Source organism: Convolutriloba macropyga, chromosome 5 (assembly GCF_964194025.1).
Source record: "Convolutriloba macropyga chromosome 5, txConMacr16.3, whole genome shotgun sequence".
Lineage (NCBI taxonomy): Eukaryota > Metazoa > Xenacoelomorpha > Acoela > Convolutidae > Convolutriloba > Convolutriloba macropyga.
In genome coordinates, this window is record NC_134472.1 from 5,958,968 (window position 1) to 5,971,956 (window position 12,989).

Here is a 12,989-nt window from a genome sequence, read left to right on the forward strand (position 1 = left end):
GAATTCTGGATAAAAACAAAAACCAACAACCAACAGATATACTGGTTGGCAGATACAGGAAGCCCACGTAGCTTCATGAACATAGACACAGCATAAAGATTACTGGCTAATGGAAAGACAACCATCAAACAGCCGAACAAATCAATTGGAGAATTCCGATGCTTCAATAACAACAAAATTAATATAAGCGGCATCATCCAAGTGGATATCACATCAGGGTCATCCACCGCCACAAATTGTACAATACTACTGGTCAACAACAACACCATCATCATCATGGGGAGAGACATCATGGAACAACTCGGCCTACGCCTAACAATGACAACAAAAAACAAAGGTGAGAATAATTTATTCAATATTACAAATACACATCAACGAATAACCAAATGGATATTCAATAAATACCCCCACCTATGTACACGTTTGGGAAGATCAAAAAACCACGTGGCAAAATCAACATTTAGAAAAGAATTCCACCCAACACAACACAAAGGACGAAGAATCCCGTTACACCTAACAGAAAAAGTCGAGAGAGAACTCAAAAAATTAATTGACGAAAAACAGATCCAAAAACTAACAAAATGCTCGGATGAACACTTCATAAGTCCAGTAGTCATCACAGTAAAATCAGATCAATCAATTAAAATTGCACTAGACTCAAAGATATTAAACGATGCAATACACAAAAACAAATACCAAATGCAAAGCATAGACCACCTAATGGACAAAATAAGTATGAAGATATCGGAATTAAAAACACAAGAAGGACAATTATATTTCAGCAAAATTGATCTAAAATACGCATACAGCCAGTTACTTCTCCATCCGGAGACACAAAAACACTGTAACTTCAACATATTAGGAGGCAACGCTACAGGCACATACAAATTTCTAAACGGATTCTATGGCTTAACAGACTTACCAGCAACCTTCCAAAAATGATGGACACAACGCTAGACGGACTAGACTCAACAAACGTATTTTTAGATGACATAATAGTTATTACAAAAGGCACAATAGAAAAACATGAAAAAGAAATTGATAAGACACTAAACAGACTAAATGAAGAAAATCTAGCAATTAGTCTACACAAATGCGAATTCGGTCTAAACGAGATCACGTGGTTGGGTTACAAAATAAACGCCGAAGGAATAACGCCAACCAAAAGAAAAACAGACGCAATTATCCAACTGGATAACCCTAAAACACCCAAACAACTACGATCATTCATGGGTAGCATTCATCACCTAATCAAATTCATACCAAAATTGGCAACACTATCAGCACCAATAAGACCACTGTTATCATCAGCAACATCAAAAAAAAACTGGAATGGAACGAACAACATTCAACCGCATTCAAAAACATAAAAAATGCAATCAAAAACATAATAGAACAAAAAACACTTCAACATAAACAATGAAACACGAGTCAAATGCGACGCCAGCAAAGAAGGATTAGGGGCATGCCTAGAACAAAAAGAAAACAACAATTGGCACCCGATCGCATACGCCAGTAGGTTCTTAAACAAAAATGAACAACGATACAGTATAAACGAACTCGAACTACTAGCAGTCGTTTGGTCTTTGGAACATTTTAAATACTACTTATATGGATCACACTTTACCCTTCAAACAGACCACCAAGCATTATTATCCGCACTAAAAATAATAGAGGAAATAAAACGTATCAAAGTCGACTGACAAGGTGGGTCGACAGATTATTACCATTTCACTTTAAAGTCAAACATATCGCAGGAAAGGATATGGGATTCGCGGACTATTTAAGCCGCCATCCTAATTCACCACCAACTGGTGAGAACATGAATGAAAACCACGTCATAAATATAATAACATCGGTAAAATACGCTCTGTTAACGCAACAAAGGAAATTAGCCAATCAGAATGCTCGAAAAACTAGAGCATACAATGACGTCAAAAACTATTTCAATCGGAACGAACAAAAGCAACACGCTTTTTGCCAAATTAACGCTAACAATCAGTCGCTACTTATTAAGCCTTCTTATTTAACAAACTTTCAAATTAACAATTCAAAACAACACAACCATTATCATTCAAAACAAATTACACAAAATCTATCCACATCGAAAGTATACATCACAACAAGAAGAAGACCAAATCTGGACACAAACAACATACCTATAACAAAACGACACAGAGCAAAAAACAAAAAGAAGATGGACACACCACACAATCCCACAGAATCAAACACAAACACAATAGCAACACAGACAGAGGAAACAAACAACACAGGACTAGGACGCACCCCACTCAATACTAAACAACAATTCAATCCATTCGCAAATACAAACAACGAACAGCTACCAGAGTATCTCAAGAATTTACACAAAGTCATAGGAGAGGAATTCATCGCAGAGGCCACCAGAGCAGATCCCCAGAGCCGAAGCCTATTGCAGATAGTACAGGACAAAGACTGGACAACACTGAAACACTTTAGCCGGTACTGGCATTCATTGAAACGCGACCTAGGGGTGACTCCAACGGGATGCATCCTATACGACGGTAAACTGTTCATACCAACACAGCTACGAAAACCAATAGTGAACGCCATCCACAGAAAACATCCAGGACAAACCGGGATGATGCACCTAGCAAACCTCATCTGGTTCCCGCGAATACACCGGGAAATCGTCACTCTTACTCAAAATTGCCAACCGTGCATAAAGACAGGTAAGAATCTAAAACCACGAATACCCAAAAACAAAATATCAGAACTACCAGCACTAGTAGAACCCAACGAAGAAGTCCAATTGGACTTTGCCGGCCCAATAACTGATGAACAATACAAAGAATCATATATACTAACATCAGTAGATAGATACTCGAGATACCCCCACGCAAAAGTATACCATAATTGCGACGCAGAGACCGCCATTAGTTATCTAAATCAGTACATAAAATTCCACGTGATCCCCAGAAACATAAGGTGCGACCAAGCACAAGCATTTAAGTCACGACAATTCGAAATATTCTGTAAAAACAACAACATAAAATTAATACTGGCTCCAGTGGGAGACCACAGAGCCACAGGAATGATAGAGCGACTAATACAAACAATTAAAAGACGCCTATGCGCCATAAATAGCGACACCAACTGGTCACAAGGAACACTTGCAGACAAAGTAGCAGAAATAATACAAGAAATCAAACTAATCCCAAACACAACAACACAAATAACACCATACACAGCACACTTCGGAAGAAAAGCTAATACACAACTTCCAAACATAACAACAAAACCATCACAAAACAACTTATCATACAAAAACATAAAAAATTTCTATTTAGACAAAAGGAGAGGCCTCAAACAACCAATGCTGAACGCAGAATCCATCTGGAACATCGAGACCGACTCGGAACCCGAACTTGATATCAGATTCAACGAAGACACCCCGGACGAAGATTCTGCTTCAGACAACTCCACACGACAGAATGTGAAGAAAAAAGCAGCGAAACCTAAGCAAACATCACCTATTAAAATTATACCAGATAAACTTACACTAACCTTCGGGGACAAAACCACCACCATCACCAAAACAAAAAAGCAAGTAGCTCGAAAAACACTAGCACGTAGATCACAAGAGCCTCGAGGCACACTTTAACCGTTATGGAACATAATACCCGACGGCACAATCACAAATTATTCTCCAACAACAATAACACTAGATACACACAACCGCAAAAACGTCGTAGTAAGAAAAAACGATCTAGCTATAATTAACGAAACAAAACCACGACTAATGCACTTCGTAGCCTGTAAAACTGTACGAGAATATAATAGAAACCAAGAAAAAATAAAAGAATTTTTGTTAACAGAAAAGAAGAACCAAAAGAACCAACTCAACAAGAAACTAACCGATCACGCCCCAGAATCACAATTCCATATGGACCAACCGGGACCCAAGCAGGGCAGGAGAGAGCAACCCACAGAAGGACCAACCCAGCCCGAGCGGATCGCAAAGGACCCAACCAGCAAAAGCACCCAAGCAGCCCAGACGAAAAGGAACGGCCCCAACGAAACGTGCACACAAACCCAATAAAGAATTTGAAATACAATCAAAAGAGGCAGCTCTCGCACAAACGAAATTAGAAAAAGCGAAACAGCGCCAAAAGGACAAAGCAAGATCACCACGTATCCAACTGGACATGAAAAAACTACAGCGGGACAATTCAGTGCAAATAATCAACCTCGCTACAGACTCATCACAAGACAGCCCACTACAAATCATGACATCCAACAATCCTAACGCATTTATGTACGCACAACCCAAAAACAAGGACGACAGCCCATCAGAAAGAGAAGCAAAATAGACAAGATAATAAAGAAAATTATAAACTCACCGAAAAAGGCGACTATAGAACCCGAAGAAGAACAAATTATAACGATTACACCAGCCTCAATATCCACACCAATTGGAGATAACACAAAAGCACGACAACCCATCGACGACAAACAACAACCACAACACATGGATAACAGCGAAGTCACACAACAACAAAACATTGACAAACATACAACGCAACCAACTGGTTCAAACATATGCATCAACACTACACCAACACTACAAGAAGACAAAATAAACCCACCAGTACAGCAAAACAAAGGATCAGCAGAACCACCAGAGGAACGCCAAGAGACGAATACCGAACGAGATAACATCCATACGGAAGAAGAAGAGGACGAGTACTCAGGAACAATTTCAATATCCTCGCTCAACACAGCGGACATAGAAGCCCTAAACAAGATTTTTGATTAAGACCAAAAATCAAACCATCAAGGGGAAGTGTGGTGGTGGATCCACCCACAGAGCAGATAACCAAGTATCGCAACTATTAATATAAACACTGATAAACTATATTACATATATTTATATTCCTGATGGAATGAACTCATATTCATTTTGTTGCTATATTATTGTTGAGTTTCACCAATTGGTGACAACCATTTGTAAACTTGAGTGACAGCTTTGTTACACATTGTTACCACAAGTGCCAACTGGTACTTAGACTAATTCACGTAGAGCGTGAAAGCTGAACTGCAGTTCTGCCTACAGCGAAACAAGAAAGAGTTGAAAATTCAAGCTTCGAACTTGCTCTTTTGCTATCTTGAGTTATTCTACACGACAATTATTATTATTATTATTAGTATTACTATTATTATTATTATTATTATTATTATTTTTATTATTATCACTGTTATTACTATTACTATTATTATTATTATTATTATTATTACTCTTATTATTATTATTAATATTATTATTATTATTATTATTATTCTTATTATTTTGAATATTATTATTATTATTATTATTATTATTTTTATTATTATTAGTATTATTATTATTATTATTATTATTATTATTATTATTATTATTATTATTATTATTATTGTTATTATTATTATTATTATTATTATTATTATTATTATTATTATTATTATTATTATTATTATTATTATTATTATTATCATTACTATTATTATTATTATTATTATTATTTATATTTGCAAATAAATTTTTCGACTTTTTTGTAATCTTTACAAACTTTTTCTCTTTTTTAGCTGAATTAGTTGGCAGGTCGAATAGCAACCCTCTGTCTATTTTTTGAATACTGAATTTTTCAAACGTGGAATTGCATTTGTCTTGCTACGTTTTTAAATTGAGTGAACACAGCAAATTTGGTAGAATATATTCTAACTTATAATTAATTTATTTTGAATAAATTCAGTAATTTGATTTGAAACCGTTGAGATAAGAACACTGCGATAGAAGTTTAATTAATCTTAGTTAAGTTTAGAAAAGAAGTTCCAAAACTCATTGAACATGCTTTTTTTGTTTACAGAACGGAAAAAAGATTCCTAAGCACATTTCTGGTCGATAGTTTCAAAATTTTTTCCAATTTTTGAGTTTGTTTCTTCTTGTTTGCTGTCTACAAAGTCTACAAATGCAATATTATTATTATTATCATTATTATAAATGTTATTATTATTATTATCATTAAAATTAATATTATTTGTATTAATATTTTTATTAGTATTATTATTATTACTATTATTATTATTATTATTATTATTATTATTATTATTATTTTTATTATTGTTATTATTATTATTATTATTATTATTATTATTATTATTATTATTATTATTATTATTATTATTATTATTATTATTGTTATTATTATTATTATTATTATTATTAGTATTATTAATTTTATTATTATTATTTTTATTATCTTTATTATTATTAATATCAGTGTTATTAATAATTTAAATATTATTATAATAACTGTTATTATTATTATTATAACTGTTAATATTATTATTATTATTATTATTATTATTATTATTGTTATTAGTACTATTATTATTATTATTATGTTTCTTATCATTATTATTATTATTATCATTATTATTAATACTACCAGTATTACTATTAATAATATTTTTATTATTATTATTATTATCTTTTTTATTTATATTTGCAAATACTTTTGTTCTCGTGTTTGTGATTTTTACAAACTTTTTTTCTTTTTTAGCTGATTTGAATGGCAGGCCGCATAGCAACCCTCTGTCAAATGTTTTAATTTTGAAATTTTCAAAAGTGGAATTGTTTTTGTCTTAATACGTTTCCTAAGTTGAGTGTACACAGCAAATTTTGGTAGACTTTTTTGTAACTTATCGTAATTTTAATTTCAATAATTTTTGTAATTTGAGTTTAAACCGTTGAGATAAGAAAACTCTGAGAGAAATTTTATTATTCATATTTAATTTCAGAATGAACCTTCAAAAATTCATTCAACCTGCTTTTTTGTTTATAGAATGAAAAAAAAAGATTCCTACGCACATTTCTGGCCACCAGTTCCAATTTTTTTTCTGAATTTTGAGCAGGTCTCTTCTTGTTTGCTATTTACAGAATCTGCAAATGCGTTATTATTATTATTATCGTTATTATAAATTTTATTATTATTATTATTATTATTATTATTATTTTTTATTTTTTATTTTTAGTATCATTATTATTACTATCAGTATTATTAATATTATTGTTTTTACTTTTATTATCATTATTATTATTATTTTTATTTGCAAATAAATTTTTCGACTTTTTTGTGATCTTTACAAACTTTTCCTCTTTCTTAGCTGACTTGAATGGCAGGTTGAATAGCGACCCCTGTCTAATTTTTTAATTCTGATTTCTTCAAACGTGGAATTGCATTTGTCTTGCTATTTTTCCTAAGTTGAGTGTACACAGCAAATTTTGGTAGACTTTATTTTAACTTATAGTAAATTAAATTTGAATAAATTTTGTAATTTGAGTTGAAACCGTTGAGATATGAACACTGTGAGAGAAGTTTAGTTAATCTTAGTTAAGTTCAGAATGGACGTTCAAAAACTTATTGATCATGCTTTTTTATCTACAGAACGGAAAAAATTCCTGTCCACATTTCTGGCCACCAGTTTCAAAGTTTTGTACTGAACTTTGAGCTGGTCTCTTCTTGTTTGCTGTCTACAGAATCTGCAAAAGTGTTTTCAAAACCACTGGTAATTGGGAATTTTGTTTACAATCCTATGCTTGATTGATGTGTACTGAAATGAGCCACACTCAGTAACATGAGCGTGACTTTTTTGGGCTTCTAGATTTTTGCTAGAGTAGGTAAAGCCAAATTTGATGTATTCAAAATTTGTCAGATCTTAACAAAGAAAGTACAAAGTAGTATTTGGTATTTAGCGGCTACCATTTTGAAAAAAAAACATTCTCAAACTGAGAAAAATCATGACTTGACAACACCAAATGACCATGAAAGAAAACAAATTAATAATGATACAACTGGAGACACAATAATTCTATCCAATGGGAAACTAGAGACCACGTGTCCGCAAGAAAACAAATACTTCTCTGTCCCTAATGGTGAAGTCTTAACAAATGGACGTACCAAAATATAGAATTTTCAACGGAGGTGATTTGTTGAGAAATTTAAAACACTGTACCTTTATTCGTTCAATTAGCCTAAATTGGACATAGCCTAATTTTAGATGATATCTTTTACCGCATCTGGCTATGCCTCAGCGGCCCGTGGTATTTCATATGGATCTATCACAACCGAACTTGAGACCAGTTTCTCCCAAAAAAAACTATTTTTTCTCTTTCGGCTAATCGCGATTTCTGAGCAATTTCACGTTAACATTCATATTCTATTTTAAAACATGGAGAATTTGTTGAGCAATCAGTTCAGCAGAAAACAATATTCCCATTTTCTCAATTTTGATTGGTCAGCAATAAAATTTCTCTAGTCTACCATTTTCACTAGCGCCGTCCCTAATAAATTCAGTATAAGAACATACTACAGCATGTTGTCTAAATCTCAGCTCTCTGTTGAAATTTCTGACTAATGGAATTTTTTTGCCAAGTCCTGAACTTGAGAACTTCCTAGTCGTAACATATTTAATCTTAGCATAAATGTTCAATCTGAGTTAAGATCAATTTACTATCTTACATTTCTAAAATCTATATTTAAATCTTACTTCAACTCGCTCATATTAATAACTCTATCAATTCATATTTGGTTCATACTTGATGCTGTTTAATATAAAAATAACATATTACAATCGAATCTAATAATCTTTAAAGTAAACTTCATACTAAGACTAGAACTAAGGGATCAACTCTATATTTATATATTTGGTCTTGTGGACTAACCCAGTCGTTTAAATATCTATAGTGTTCATTTGAGAAAAACTATCAAAAACTCCATTTTTTATCCTTGAGCAGTCAGATGACTATACTTGTATAAATTTTCATCAAACCAAATTGCATTGGAATCCAATTACGGTCTGAAGTTCGATGGAAACTCCTTTTGATCTCATGGTGGGCTGGAAGTCAGCTGTAATTAGACTGCCCGGGTGACTATGGCCTCTGCGCTGAACCGAAAGCCAGAATTTTGTCCTATTTTATCCAACTGTGTCCTTCAAAAAATTACCGACTAATGTCTGCTAAATTGCTCTCAAACATCAAGCTGGAAAAGGGACGGTTTAGTAACCCATTGTAGCCTGCCTTAGTGGAAGAGGGGCGTTTTAGCGGAGGATGGGCGCTGTAAGAGGGGAGCTAAAGGTGGGAGCTATAAAAATCACTCATGAAAATCCACAAAATGCCCGAATAATTCAATTATGGCTACAATTTTTGTTGAGAGAAATTAATTTATTATTATTATTATTATTATTATTATTATTATTATTATTATTATTATTATTATTAATATCTTTATTATTATTAATATCAGTGTTATTAATACTGAAAATATTAATATTATAACTGTTATTATTATTATTATAACTGTTAATATTATTATTATTATTATTATTATTATTATTATTATTATTATTATTATTTTTTTTATTATTATTATTGTTATTATTATTATTATTATTATTATTAATATTAACATTATTATTATTATTATTATTTTCATTATTATTATTATTATTATTATTATTATTATTATTATTGTTATTATTATTATTATTATTATTATTATTATTATTATTATTATTATTTTTACTATTATTATTATTATTTGTTTTTGCAAATAAATTTTTCGCTTTTTTTGTAATCTTTACAAACTTTTTCTCTTTTTTAGCTGAATTAGTTGGCAGGTCGAAAAGCAACCTTCTGTCTAATTTTTGAATACTGAATTTTTCAAACGTGGAATTGCATTTGTCTTGCTACGTTTTTAAATTGAGTGAACACAGCAAATTTGGTAGAATATATTCTAACTTATAGTTAATTTATTTTGAAAAAACTCAGTAATTTGATTTGAAACCGTTGAGATATGAACACTGCGATAGAAGTTTAAATCATCTTAGTTAAGTTTAGAATAGAAGTTCCAAAATTCATTGAACATGCTTTTTTTGTTTACAGAACGGAAAAAAGATTCCTAAGCACATTTCTGGTCGATAGTTTCAAAATTTTTTCCGATTTTTGAGTTTGTTTCTTCTTGTTTGCTGTCTACAAAGTCTACAAATGCAATATTATTATTATCATCATTTTTCTAAATGTTATTATTATTATCATTAAAATTAGTATTATTTGTATTAATATTTTTATTAGTATTATTATTATTATTATTATTATTATTATTATTATTATTATTATTATTATTATTAATATTAATATTATTTTTATTATTATTATTATTATTATTATTATTATTTTTATTATTATTATTATTATTATTATTATTATTATTATTAGTATTATTAATTTTATTATTATTTTTTTAATATCTTTATTATTATTAATATCAGTGTTATTAATAATTTAAATATTCTTATTATAACTGTTATTATTATTATTATAACTGTTAATAATATTATTATTATTATTATTATTATTTTTATTTCTAGTATTATTTTTATTATTATTATTATTATTATTATTATCATTATTATTATTATTATTATTATTATTATTATTATTATTATTATTATTATTATTAGTATTATTATTATTATTATTATTATTGTTATTATTATTATTATTGTTATTATTACTATTATTATTATTATTATTATTTTTCTTATCATTATTATTATTATTATCATTATTATTATTACTACCAGTATTACTATTAATAATATTATTATTATTATTATTATTATTATCGTTTTTATTTATATTTGCAAATACTTTTGTTCTCGTGTTTGTGATTTTTACAAACTTTTTTTCTTTTTTAGCTGATTTGAATGGCAGGCCGCATAGCAACCCTCTGTCAAATGTTTTAATTTTGAAATTTTCAAAAGTGGAATTGTTTTTGTCTTAATACGTTTCCTAAGTTGAGTGTACACAGCAAATTTTGGTAGACTTTTTTGTAACTTAACGTAATTTTAATTTCAATAATTTTTGTAATTTGAGTTTAAACCGTTGAGATAAAAAAACTCTGAGAGAAGTTTTATTATTCATATTTAATTTCAGAATGAAGGTTCAAAAATTCATTCAACCTGCTTTTTTGTTTATAGAATGAAAAAAAAAAGATTCCTACGCACATTTCTGGCCACCAGTTCCAATTTTTTTTTCTGAATTTTGAGCAGGTCTCTTCTTGTTTGCTATTTACAGAATCTGCAAATGCGTTATTATTATTATTATCGTTATTATAAATTTTATTATTATTATTATTATTATTATTATTATTATTATTATTAATTTTTATTTTTTATTTTTAGTATCATTATTATTACTATCAGTATTATTAATATTATTGTTTTTACTTTTATTATCATTATTATTATTATTTTTATTTGCAAATAAATTTTTCGACTTTTTTGTGATCTTTACAAACTTTTCCTCTTTTTTAGCTGACTTGAATGGCAGGTTGAATAGCGACCCCTGTCTAATTTTTCAATTCTGATTTCATCAAACGTGGAATTGCATTTGTCTTGCTATTTTTCCTAAGTTGAGTGTACACAGCAAATTTTGGTAGACTTTATTTTAACTTATAGTAAATTAAATTTGAATAAATTTTGTAATTTGAGTTGAAACCGTTGAGATATGAACACTGTGAGAGAAGTTTAGTTAATCTTAGTTAAGTTCAGAATGGACGTTCAAAAACTCATTGATCATGCTTTTTTATCTACAGAACGGAAAAAAATTCCTGTCCACATTTCTGGCCACCAGTTTCAAAGTTTTGTACTGAACTTTGAGCTGGTCTCTTCTGGTTTGCTGTCTACAGAATCTGCAAAAGTGTTTTCAAAACCACTGATAATTGGGAATTTTGTTTACAATCCTATGCTTGATTGATGTGTACTGAAATGAGCCACACTCAGTAACATGAGCGTGATTTTTTTGGGCTTCTAGATTTTTGCTAGAGTAGGTAAAGCCAAATTTGATGTATTCAAAATTTGTCAGATCTTAACAAAGAAATTACTAAGTAGTATTTAGTATTAAGCAGCTACCATTTTGAAAAAAAAACATTCTCAAACTGAGAAAAATCATGACTTGACAACACCAAATGACCATGAAAAAAAAACAAATTAATAATGATACAACTGGAGACACAATAATTCTATCCAATGGGAAACTAGAGACCACGTGTCCGCAAGAAAACAAATACTTCTCTGTCCCTAATGGTGAAGTCTTAACAAATGGACGTCCCAAAATATAGAATTTTCAACGGAGGTGATTTGTTGAGAAGTTTAAAACACTGTACCTTTATGCGTTCAATTAGCCTAAATTGGACATAGCCTAATTTTAGATGATATCTTTTACCGCATCTGGCCATGCCTCAGCGGCCCGTGGTATTTCATATGGATCTATCACAACCGAACTTGAGACCAGTTTCTCCCAAAATAAACTATTTTTTCTCTTTCGGCTAATCGCGATTTCTGAGCAATTTCACGTTAACATTCATATTCTATTTTAAAACATGGAGAATTTGTTGAGCAATCAGCTCAGCAGAAAACAATATTCCCATTTTCTCAATTTTGATTGGTCAGCAATAAAATTTCTCTAGTCTACCATTTTCACTAGCGCCGTCCCTAATAAATTCAGTATAAGAACATACTACAGCATGTTGTCTAAATCTCAGCTCTCTGTTAAAATTTCTGACTAATGGAATTTTTTTGCCAAGTCCTGAACTTGAGAACTTCCTAGTCGTAACATATTTAATCTTAGCATAAATGTTCAATCTGAGTTAAGATCAATTTACTATCTTACATTTCTAAAATCTATATTTAAATCTTACTTCAACTCGCTCATATTAATAACTCTATCAATTCATATTTGGTTCATACTTGATGCTGTTTAATATAAAAATAACATATTACAATCGAATCTAATAATCTTTAAAGTAAACTTCATACTAAGACTAGAACTAAGGGATCAACTCTATATTTATATATTTGGTCTTGTGGACTAACCCAGTCGTTTAAATATCTATAGTGTTCATTTGAGA